We start from the raw sequence: 11,992 nt of genomic DNA on the forward strand, positions 1-11,992 counted from the left end.
ACCCATAAATTTTCTCTTTTAAAAAAAATTCTCTGTAAGCCAAATTTCTGTTTCTTTGACTGGTAAGTAATGGTAATGCTGAGTTGCATGATCATAAAAAGATGAACACCAGCTAGATACCAACTTTTAAATTATTAGCAATATTAACATATTTAATAAATTATTATTTAATTTAATTTAATAAACAACAACTTTAAAAGTTATTTTTAAGTTTTAATAAAATTTAAAATTAATTCAATTTAACACTATGTCCATACTTTAGTGATCAATGCTGGCAGTTTATGCTTTCCACACACAAGTTTAGTTTTGCTCTCCTCAATACACACTTGGCTCATGCTCTGCCTCTGTAGCTAGATCCACAAGCAAACACAAACCTCATGTCTGACATCTGTATATTAAATTTGGCCCATTTATTTACTCTCACATTTCATTTACTGCTAGAACTGCATTGGACTTTGTTTTGTGACGCCATATCCTTCTGGTTTGCCTTGTTCATCTCAGGCTTTCAGCTTTAATGTTTTAGGAAGGCAGATTAAAAGATATCATCTTCTCCATGAATTTGTAAATCTCTAGTGGTCTCAGTAAGACATGATGATTATTTCCTTGACTAGAGATGGTATGCAGAAGCCATGCACAAAATGGCTGGCCCCACTTTGGAACAAAGGTCTTTCTCTGAAGGGTCTTCCTCATACTGAAGCTGGCATTTACGACTCTGGTTCATCATCAAGGCTTGACCCATGGATTATCACTGGGGAAAAAGCATTGCTTGTGAAAACCTGCCAAGTGGAGGGCAGCCTGAGGAGGAAAAGGGGACATATATGTGGGGAAATACCCTTATGACAAAATGCTGGAAGACAGAGCTATTCTTTGTTGATGAAATTAACGTGAAACAGGGGCCCTTAGAGAGGATCATTCTGAAAAGAAATGAAAAATACATAAAACTTTGTTTAATTTATGGAATTTATAGGCTGCTGACCAGTAAGTATAAAGTTCTGTTCCCCTGGTCCTCACTATCACTCATGTATTACTTGTCAGTAAATGTGGTGCACTCAGAACATAACAGCTACGGTAATATTTCTGTTCCCACTGCAGCTTTACTACACCCATGAAACTCTGTAATCTTTAAATTCCCTCACTGTTAACATCTGGTGAAACATTATTGGTCCCAGCATAGCCAAGCTGCTCTGAAATTACATTTAGCAGAGTAGTTAATGCTAACGGTATAATTCTAGAAGCAACCATGTTTTAAAAAGGCTTTACAACTGGCACTGTGGCTGCACTTCCCTTTGCTTTCAGCTTCTGCCCACTGCTCTGCTTTTTTTGTCATTGTCTCACCAGCAGGTCAGAGCTCATGCTTGAACATCATTTTATTTACTGTTTTGACTAAAACACTGCAATTTTGTTTCTTGTCCTAGACTGCCAAAACAAACTTCAGAAAACACCTTTTGGTTCTAGTTAAACACTGAATTTTAAGAGTCCAAGGGGTTGAAGTTGGAAATTGATAAAGCTTCAATAAAATTAACACCTTGCATCCATCACCTGTAAAGGATTTTTTTCTTGGCCTAACATATAAGGAAAATAAAGCAGTTGCCATCATTAATGATGATACCTCAATATATTCATCTGTGGTTCATAAACAGTTCATGAGTTCAGAGCTTTGCTTTTATAAGGAAATATTGGACAGAGAACATTTAACTTGATCACTGAGTGTTGTAAATACTACTCCAAAAACTGAAGTGCAATCACAGGAGAATTTATTCAATTTTGCTATGGATTTTTAAGTACTATATAATGTAATATATTGTAAAATATATATGTATGGCTACATGATGCCATAGATAAATCTTCACAGATCTGAATACACATAGATCTGAATTCACAAAGTGAATTCATACTGTGTGTATTCACAGATACTTGGCAAAATAACCACATTTCTTAGGAAAATATATTTTACAGGAGTTTTTCTAAAAAATAAAGCTGAAAATGTCCACTTTTATTCTATTGAATGAAAAAATAAATGCAGCACCCAGTAACTACCTCTTCAGCTAGCAATCTTGACAGCTCTCTTTCAAAAAGAACCCTTCTAACACACACTGAGCTGAAAGATTAACATCGTTAAATGCTTATGTTGCCATTAAATTCTGTAAGTTGTGTATTTAGAATACCACCCTTAACCTAAATCCTGTGCTAATTAAAAATAATAATAAAAAAAATCAAGAATTTCTGTTCACAAACTAATGAATTGTAGAGTTTGCAATTTTGAAGAATAGTTGCTGTATTACCCAGCCTTGCACAAGGATAGACTGCTAAATCTGTTAAATTTAACTGGTTCCTGATTCATGAACAGCAGTAAATGACATCTGTGCCAGATGGTAGTCAGCATTTGTGCATCGATGCTCCGATTTTTCTCTTCTCACATCCCATCTAGTCTCCGTTAGTATTTGCTGCTTAAGTGGCGGTGTCCATCATGAGATCATTCAATCTAGGTTAAAGCCATGCCACTAAAGGAATTTCCCAGGAACAACATGCAGGTTTTTAATGCTATTCCAGTAAAAACAGTGTTATGTTCAGACTGCTTATTAAACACTTTCCAATCTGGTTTTATACCTCCTCTCACACATCTCTTCTAGAGACCCATTATTTAAGAGAGATCATTTTTCTTATTGTAATTTTGTTTAAAATGTAGTAGTATGTCTCTTCAGCAAATGAGTAAACCAATGATTTCTTCATAACTATTGAAAAAAGGATATCTCAATATGATGCTATTTGAAGCAATGTGAAATAATGTCTTTTGAAACTCTGCATAAAAGTGATAACCCAGGCAAACTAGTTTGAAGTATAGGATTCCTTCTTTTCCATCTGTCATGCTCATGTCTGAAGTAGCTGCTTCTACTTCTTGCCAGGAGATACTCCAAATTATATCAATTTGTTTTTCTAGTAAGAGGGGATTGCAGAGCCTTTGGAAAAAAAAATTAGGAGCTTTCTTATACATCATTATTATTACATATCGATCATGGAGCACATAATATGGCAGTGGTTTAGAAACTTTTTAATGTGGCTTTTAGGGATCAGAATTTAAATGCATTTTCCCCAGTGCCTTCCCCTATCATTACAGAAGCTGATTGCAAAGCTGGGTAGAAAAAAAATGTTTCTGAAGTGCAACCATTTGGAAATTTCTACCTTCCTTCTCTGGAAATCTATAAAAGCCACAGAATTTTTGAGAAGGACTGGTGCTGGCTAATTGACTTCTAACATTCTTGCTTTAATTAAAAACAGACCTGAGACCAAGCCATTTTGGCTGGAAAGTTGCTATGGAAAACTAAAATTCAGATGACAATTATTTGTCTTTGGTGAAGGCCCAGCTCTGGGTAGGAATCTGAATTCTGCTATGTCTGAATTGCATTCATGTAGCAAAGCATGATTTTGAATAATACCAAATTTTGAATCTTACTACTTTTCCCAAAAAAACATTACTGGCAAACTTGCCTTGGTTTCAAAACTGAGGTGCCAGCAGTCCTTTTTAGAGGAAGCCATATGGCTTGTAGTTCAAATACCAGCTGAACTTGTAGCACATAAGTAGCGATGAAGGTATTGATATTGTCTGTGTTGTACTATATAATAGGTATCTCCTTCATGATGTGTTTAAAAAGCTCTGCAAAAGCAATTTTGAGGCAGCTCTGGAGATAATTTGCTTTTGCTGTAGGATGCCATACTTGTGTCATTTATCATAATACTAAAACCAGTTCTTAGCTGTACTTAATGATCACAATAGTTATAACCTGACATTGACGGTCAACATATGCACAATATTCTTCTAATTTATTTTATATATAAATCCTAATATCTTAAGAGACAACACTCCCAAAAGCTGCCTTTTAGAAAGGGAATAGTAGTCTCCTTAGGCCCTAAAAGTCACTCAACCTTTGGCTACCTTCCCCATCAGACAAACCACTTCAGATGTGACATCTCTCTGGTTACATTGCTCTATCATGTCATGGCCTGGATGGGGGGACGACAGCTCCCCAGCTCATAAATTTAATTGTCTAGGCTGCATAGTGCCTGAGTTAAATCTTACAGTTATCTTATATATCAAAAGTAGCATAACAGTGCTAGTTATAGTAAAACTAACTTGTATCTGCTTTTCAGGCTGTTAGGACTAAATTAATAGAATCATAGAATCAGCCAGGTTGGAAGAGACCTCCAAGATTATCCAGTCCAACCTATCACCCAGCCCTATCCAGCCAACTAGACCATGGCACTAAGTGCCTCATCCAGTCTTCTCTTGAACATCTCCAGGGACGGTGACTCCACCACCTCCCTGGGCAGCCCATTCCAACGGGCAATCACCCTCTCTGTGAAGAACTTCCTCCTAATATCCAGCCTATACCCCCCCTGGCACAACTTGAGACTCTGTCCTCTTGTTCTGCTGCTGGTTGCCTGGGAGAGGAGACCAACTCCTACTTGGCTACAACCTCCCCTCAGGTAGTTGTAGACAGCAATGAGGTCACCCCTGAGCCTCCTCTTCTCCAATTAATGCTGTATAAGCTATAAATCCTAGGATCTTGGAGTCCTGACAATAAAGAGCAATCACCCTCTTTTAAGTAATGCATAATACGACAATAATAATAGCATCTAAAATTACACAAGAAATATACAATGTAATCTCTTATAAACATATAATATATAAAACATATAAAAATATAAAACAAAAGGTAAAAGTCCAGAGCCTTGTGGACAGAGGAAGAAAGCATGCACTAGTGGAACTGTACATCTGTATATTTGCCCCAAGCTTGACTGGTCAGGCTTTTCCCTATCCTGCTCTTCTCTGCTTTTGATTCTTTCTCTCAGTCCCATTTGCCTCACATAATCAGGTCCAGCATTACATCCTAGGCTTTCTTCCATCATGCCCTTGGAAAACCCTGAAGCAAACGTGTCGTAAGTTCAAAGACAGTTTTTTGCTTACTGGTTATATCCACAGGATTCTCACTCCATGCTCTCACTTTTTGGATGACAGTTTGGGAGCATATAACCTTTTACCTAAACTATAGAGGAAGATGAGGTATTTAATGATGAATTAGATTAAATTCTGGCAGCCACAGGCTTAAAAGTTAAACACCTCAGTGCCTGACCAACACTGTCTCTAGTTCATGGTCTAAACTATATATTTTCCTCTAATCGGATTAAATTATTTTAAGTCATTTGGAGATTACATGTATACATAATTTCAACCTCAAAGAAAATATGTGCCATGGTTCATTTCTGCACACATGTAATTTTGAGGTATTTCTTTACAACTGGAAAATCTAATTACAAGGAAGGCTATGAGCTGATCCTGGAAGGCAAGTCAACAACACTACCACATCTACAAGACAGCACAGACTCTATCAGCCTTGATAAGACCTAAATCATCAGCAGTGGGTTTTGAATTTTCAGGTTATGTTCACAAGTAAGGATATTGGTAAGAGTTTCCTTCCTTTGTGTTTGCAGACATAGGAACTTAGCACTGCATCCAAGCAAATCCCTCTATCACCTCCCAAACCACAAAAACAGGTGCCCCCTCACCTGTATGTCCCCCTTTCACAAAAGCTTCTTCAACCATCTCCCTGCCCCCACCTCACCCTGGCTCAAATCAGTGTGTGGAAGGAAGAACAGGAAAAAGCTCTCAAATCCAACCAGTTGTTACACTTCTCTAGAAGTATCAAACTATTTCCATCAGCCAGATCCAAAGCTGAAAAGCACCACAGCTCATACGAACACAGCAGGAAGAGTAGCAAAACCACACCATGTCCCACCAGCGATTCAGCCATGTATCCTTCCAGCCCTTCTAGCCATGTGCTGCTCAGCAGTGAGGATTTACAGCTGAGGAGTCGATGCTCTGAGGGGGTGATGCTGCAGCTAAACCTGGCATTATTCTGGAGTTCCTCCCGCAGCACTGTGAACGAAAAGGCAGCTGAAGCAGTGCTAGTATTTACAAATTACAGCTCACTGTACTTATACACTTCAGAGGAGGAGTAATATGTAATAGCAGTGTAATGCTATTATTATGATAATGATGATTAATACACAGCCCTAAGCAATACTAGTTGGAATGTAGAGCTCCATTACAACTTTTTTTTGGTCAGAAAACTAATTCAGAGAGGAGTGAAGAATTTCCTTAAATAGTTTTAAGAAAGAAGTATGGAAAAAAATGTTTTTATATCAAATTACAGTATTTTTTGAACAATGTGCTGCAATGCTTCATTTCAAAATGACTGCTGGCTTCAGCTACATGTGTGGCATGCAGTAATAAATAGATAAATAAATAAAGGCAATACCCCAAATGCAAATTTTAAATTGACCTGAGGCAGTATTTTGGATCAGATGGTACATTTTCTTCTTCCAAAGCACTTTAATTAAAAAAAATCTTCTCCAGTCAGGCTTAAGTACTTCCAAGCTTTTTATGCTGCTCTGGACTTTTAAACAATAGGGTGACTGACGTGGGAGGATAAAGTTTGTTCCACAGCTTGCAGTGTGTGCTCACACAGAGTTTAGTATGAAATCATATACGATTGTTTGCTGTACCAGCATAATAAAAATAACATTTTCTGTGATTTTTATATAATAAAATAATAGTACTGAATAAAAATATTTTACGGAGTTAATTAAATCCAGATTTAGCTGTGAAAATGATGCGGTCACTGTCATCATTTTACTGAGTGTATGGACAGTTTGACCACCTGGGACAGTTTTTTTCCCATATTAGTCTTAGCTTTCTACTGCAAAACTTATTTGGCAAATTGTTTGGATTTCTAGTTTTGCTTCTCTAACAACAGTCCAAAGCTGCTTAAAAGTCTTACTCACCTAGAAACCTAGAAATGTCTACTGAAATTAGTAACCAAGCTAAGTAGTCTGGGTGGGGGGGAGATTTACATTTATGGCACTTTAAGACTCGTTTACCTTTCTGAGCAGTGGAAAGGTAGGTCAGCAAAAATGAGACTCAGGCCTTAGGACTATGCTATTTATAAAACAATATAAAATCAAAAGAGAAAGTATTAAAATGATAAAAACAAAAAAGTATGTATATCCCTGTCACACTGTCCTCTTATTCTTGTATCACAAAAGACCTTTCTTTTCTGAATAGGAGAGATTTCACAGTATAGTAAAAATTGTGTTTTTTAAAGGAATTGTTTTATATGAAAGTTGAATTAAAATTTGCAGAGCTATCCTGTAATAGCATTAAGACACTCCTGGGCATGTTTTAATGGTCCATTAATACACGCCTCCGGTGGTTAAATGCATGAAGCTGCACATCCACAGCATGTATTAATGGACCTCTGAAACATGTCCTGTCATGTGTTAATATTATATTACAATGGTACACTACCTGGGAAGCTTCAGAAGTAACTTCCAAAACTATCAGAAGAATGCTTTTGATCTTTGGAAAATATTATGATTAATTGCTTGCCTGTGTCTATTATATTTTTCAGCTATTCAATAAATGCCAAAACGCTATTAAAGCAAATAAACTCTGTAACACCCATTAGAAATTATCTGGTTTTAAATATTATAATGCACCCTGAACTGTATAGGCCTCTCATATACATGCAGAGTGATGAAACCTTGCCCTAAAGAGCTTATAGGTAAATATGGTATAGCTTCAGTAGGGTTATAAATAAAGCTTAATAAGAGATGCCAACATACTTCTGCTCTACTATTTTCCTTCTCCCTTTTTATCTTTCACTCTAACCTATGCTGATTTTATTTAATGTAATGCTATTTTATTCTTTCATAATAAAGCTTTTAAAAGACGAGACATTGTGAGCCTTGATTACCTTAAGCAGAATGCTATAGATCCTCATGAGAAAGAACTTCAGGTATTTTTATCTTGGAAGGGCCTTTCAGGAAGTCTTAAGCACGGATAAGCCTCTTGAGAAAAATACTTGAGCATATACTAAAATGTGTTCCCACTCAGTGTTTCTCTATGAGCTTGAATTCCATTGAGCTCCCACAGACTTTACACATTCCTAAAGATAAGGACATGTGTGAGCTTCTTGCTGGAAGCGGATCCACTGGCAACACTCAGCTGGAGCTGTTTGAGGAGCTGCTTTTTACATGATACCACATAATGCTACACACTGAAGTGCTGGGAAAGCCAATTTGGTTACAACTAAGGGAGGAAGAGGTTATTAAAAGAGAGGTTTTTTTTTTACCTTAATAGGAACATATGCTTTAGAGTTTTCTTCATTTGGCATCTCTTGTTGTTTTGATAACTAAAAATATAATCAAAGAGAAAATGAACAATTACTGTACAGATTTTTTGTTCCTCCTCTCCTGCCTTTCGTAAATATGATATTTTATTTTACAGAGGTCTTTTAAATAAGACACATTAAAGAACTTGATTAAATTAATTGCTTATTATTACAGTGAATTGCCACTGAGTGGAGTTCTTGAAATTTCTTCTGGACTCATCCTACTCTATTTCTGTGTGTTTGACTGAAAAATATCTGAAGGGTTTAAATATTAAAAACAACGAGTCAAAAGACAACTGAGTAACTTTGGTAAGCTGCACTTTACTCAAACCCAGCTCATTACAAGAGGTGCAGGAGAAATGTAAAGTTGAGTGATATACAGAAGGTCTAATTCAGTCTCCTAGCAAGGAAATGACTTCATGATTAGGAAGTGTCACGAAAGGGGTGTTATTATTAATTAATTACCCTTATGACGATTATAAACGATATGGCATATGGGTATTAATAAAAATATTAGTAACCCTTTATTAATGAAAATTGCCAAAACTCGTTGAATAGGATCGTTGTACAGTTGGAATATATATTTACAGTGGGGATATGCAGTCTTAGGGCAAAATACAAACAATTTTATGCAAACTAGGAGGCAATAACCTGGAAAGAGAAAGTCCCCAAGAGCAGACAGCACTTAATTACAGCAGGAGTGGGGGAGGCTCGACAAGAACCTGTAAACCCAAAGGGCAATGAACTAATTACTCACAGCTTGTTTTACCCACATGGGGGGTGCTGCTGCTGCTGTGTTAGCATTGGGGCGCTTTCCTAGGGTGCTAGTATGGCAGATTGCTGGCAAGGAGAGTTTACTGCGTGGTGCCCAGCTGATCTGGCTTCAGCAGACAGCGGGCGGTTAACGACACTCTTCACGACGAGTGCTTGCTTGGTTTCTGGGTAAACTGAGGCATGGCACGATTCCAGTGGCAAGCGGAAGCAGGCTAGGCGGATCCAGCTTCTAGGCTTGTGGCTTCTCCGGCTTGCTGTACATGGCTCATGACTTTATCCCAGGCTCTGGATCAGGCACTCGAGGCAGGGCAGGGCAACTCGAGACAGCTTCTACAAGATGGGTCCAAGTAGGCTTGAAAGCAAGGTTTGAGCAAGGCTTGAAGCAAGGTTTAAAGCTAAGCTTGAGCAAGGCTTGAACAAGGCAAAGGCGACTACCAAGTCATTTGTATATATACAGATTGCCAGAGATCGTTTGGTCCAATGGGGCACTGAAGCTAATGTGTAGCTGCCTAGTGGAAAGGTGTTCTTCCAGGCTATAAACATAAAAGGCAGAAACAAACCCTTGTTTCTGGGGGACCAGTGGTCAGCTTATGTGCTCTCTCCCCAGATAAACAGCTTTTTTACCAGACAGGCAGCAGTCCTGTCCCCTTTGTTCTTTTTCCCACATTGCCCTTTCTGCAGGAAGGAGGGGAGAGAAAGTGACCTTGTCTAGATATCTTAAGGCCTGTCAGGGTTTGTACTGGGCCATGTCATGGCCCTACCATGACAGGAAGCAATTTTTTTTTTCTTCCAATTCAGCAAAGGCATGAGCTGTGGTGCTTTGCTACTGTGTTCATACTATTTGATAGATGTCTGTTCTGCTGCCAATTCTAGTGTTGGAATCATCCAACAGATGAGGAGGAGCCTGCTCTGTCTTTCTGATACTCATCAGGCTGGGCCCTGAAACATCCCATGTCAGATCTACCAAACGTGCTACTTGGAAAATCACTATGTCTGTTGGGGTTTCAGGTGCTCGGGGAGAGATGATTTTCCAAGTGTAATTAATAGCCTGTAAAATATGTGTTTCACCTAGACTCCAAATGTTAATGGAAACTAGATAGACAAAAATTTCCAGCATCCATTTTCTGGCATTTATCACACAGTTAATTAGACATGCTGAAATCCAGACAGTTTTAATTTTCCAAGCACTCTGATATAGCACAATCTGGACTATGTTTCCCCTTTCATCATGCCTGGGAGGTGCAGGTCTACATTCACAAGGACCATGGCAGAAAGCCTCTACCTTTCCTGCCAGCAGTTTCATGGAAAGGCTCCAACTTTCAAGCAAATTCCTCAGCTCTGTGAAATGGCCCTCAGTTCTTTGTTATGATCCCAGTTTGTAAGTGGATGTACACCTGGAACATCCATTAGCAGAGGAACAGGAGTGCTGGTAGCCCCTCTGATCTCCTCTGTGGCTGAGTGCACTCTAGGTATGGTAAGGCTTTCGGAATGGGTCCACATATTTGTACTGCTGATTCAGTGAAATTCCTGTTTCTCCTTGACTATAAAGCACTCTTGATCTTCAGGTAAATTGCTAATTTCTGTATCAGAGGTCTTTACTCATCTGTTTCCTTCTGAAAAACCTTTCCTCTTTGTTTTTAGGCCTCTCTTACTTGTTGGACAATTTTGCTCTCCATTATTTTTTCTCTATCTACTTGTAATTTTTCTCTTTGGAAGCACTTCCCCATTTCTGAAATCAGTGTTGGCCCCTTACCAAAACCAGCAGATGTCAGTGTCTTGTGATTTGGTTATTCATTAAAATAAAATAAAAGAACAGTGATATTGAGCCTGGTGATGCAGCTTTCTTGCTGTAAATAGGATTCAAACATTAAGGAAACTATCTATAAATTAAAGTGTAAGCCAAGGATGAGAAAGAAATGTGTAGCTGGAATTTTTGCTTCAGAGTTATGAAATGTTGATATAGAATCATGATACCAATACCTCCAAAACAGCAAGGGTAAGAAAATTCAAAGGAAAATAAGTAACTTTAGGGATACCTGAAGACCAATAGGAAGAAATACAGATAGGAAAAATTAAAGTTGCCAAGAAAAACTTCCTGACATTGAAACACACTGAGCTTTCAGCCCATCTCTCAGGGGAAGAGAAAGGCCCATCACGTGAAATGTTTAACACTAGGCTGGAGGAATCACAAGAAAAATATACTAGAGGGAACAATGTGTTATTGGCAGAAAGATGGACTGAATGCTGTAAAAGGGATTTTCTATCTCTAATGTTTACTTTTTATGATAGTCATTTATGTTTTTCCTTCATTACAGGTAGAGAAAAAAAATCTATAAAAGTTATTTGCCTTGGCGCAGCATATTTAATTTCTATAGAGCAATGTATTTGAAGCACTCTAGCAAGCTTTAACTCTACTTTTGGCTTTTCCTTGTGTGTTTTTCCACTCACATTTGAAGTTCCTTTTAGCAAAAAAGGTAAAATCTTCACAGTGCTAAATGATTAATTCCTCCTCTTCTCTGAAGCCTTCTTGTGTGTGTGCAAAGCAACAAGGAAAACCCCATCTAAACATCCCAGGTTTGCATATAGTTTAGAGAGTAAATCAGGCCAGAGGTTTAAAAAGACAAGTAAACCAGCAGAAGCATAAAAGATACATTCAATAACTTCAGGTGATTATACCCTATGTAATCCTGCTCTAGCAAAGAAGTTGGACTAGAAGATGTTCAGAGGTCTTTTCCAATTCCTACCATTCTGTGATAACATAAGGAAGGGAAGGAGAAGGACACTTAGATATTTGGAAAAGTGGGAACTGCACATACCCACAATGGGAGATGGCTTGCAGCACTTTGCAAACCTCCTAGAGTCAAGCAGCCTGGGAGGCATCGTGGAGCGGTGTCAGGAAATGAGGATCTCTGCTTCAGCAATTCCAACTTTTAAAGAACATAATTTCCCATATTTCTAAGTGATGGGCTGCATTTGATATTTGAACATAA

This window comes from Indicator indicator, chromosome 2 (genome assembly GCF_027791375.1).
Source record: "Indicator indicator isolate 239-I01 chromosome 2, UM_Iind_1.1, whole genome shotgun sequence".
Lineage (NCBI taxonomy): Eukaryota > Metazoa > Chordata > Aves > Piciformes > Indicatoridae > Indicator > Indicator indicator.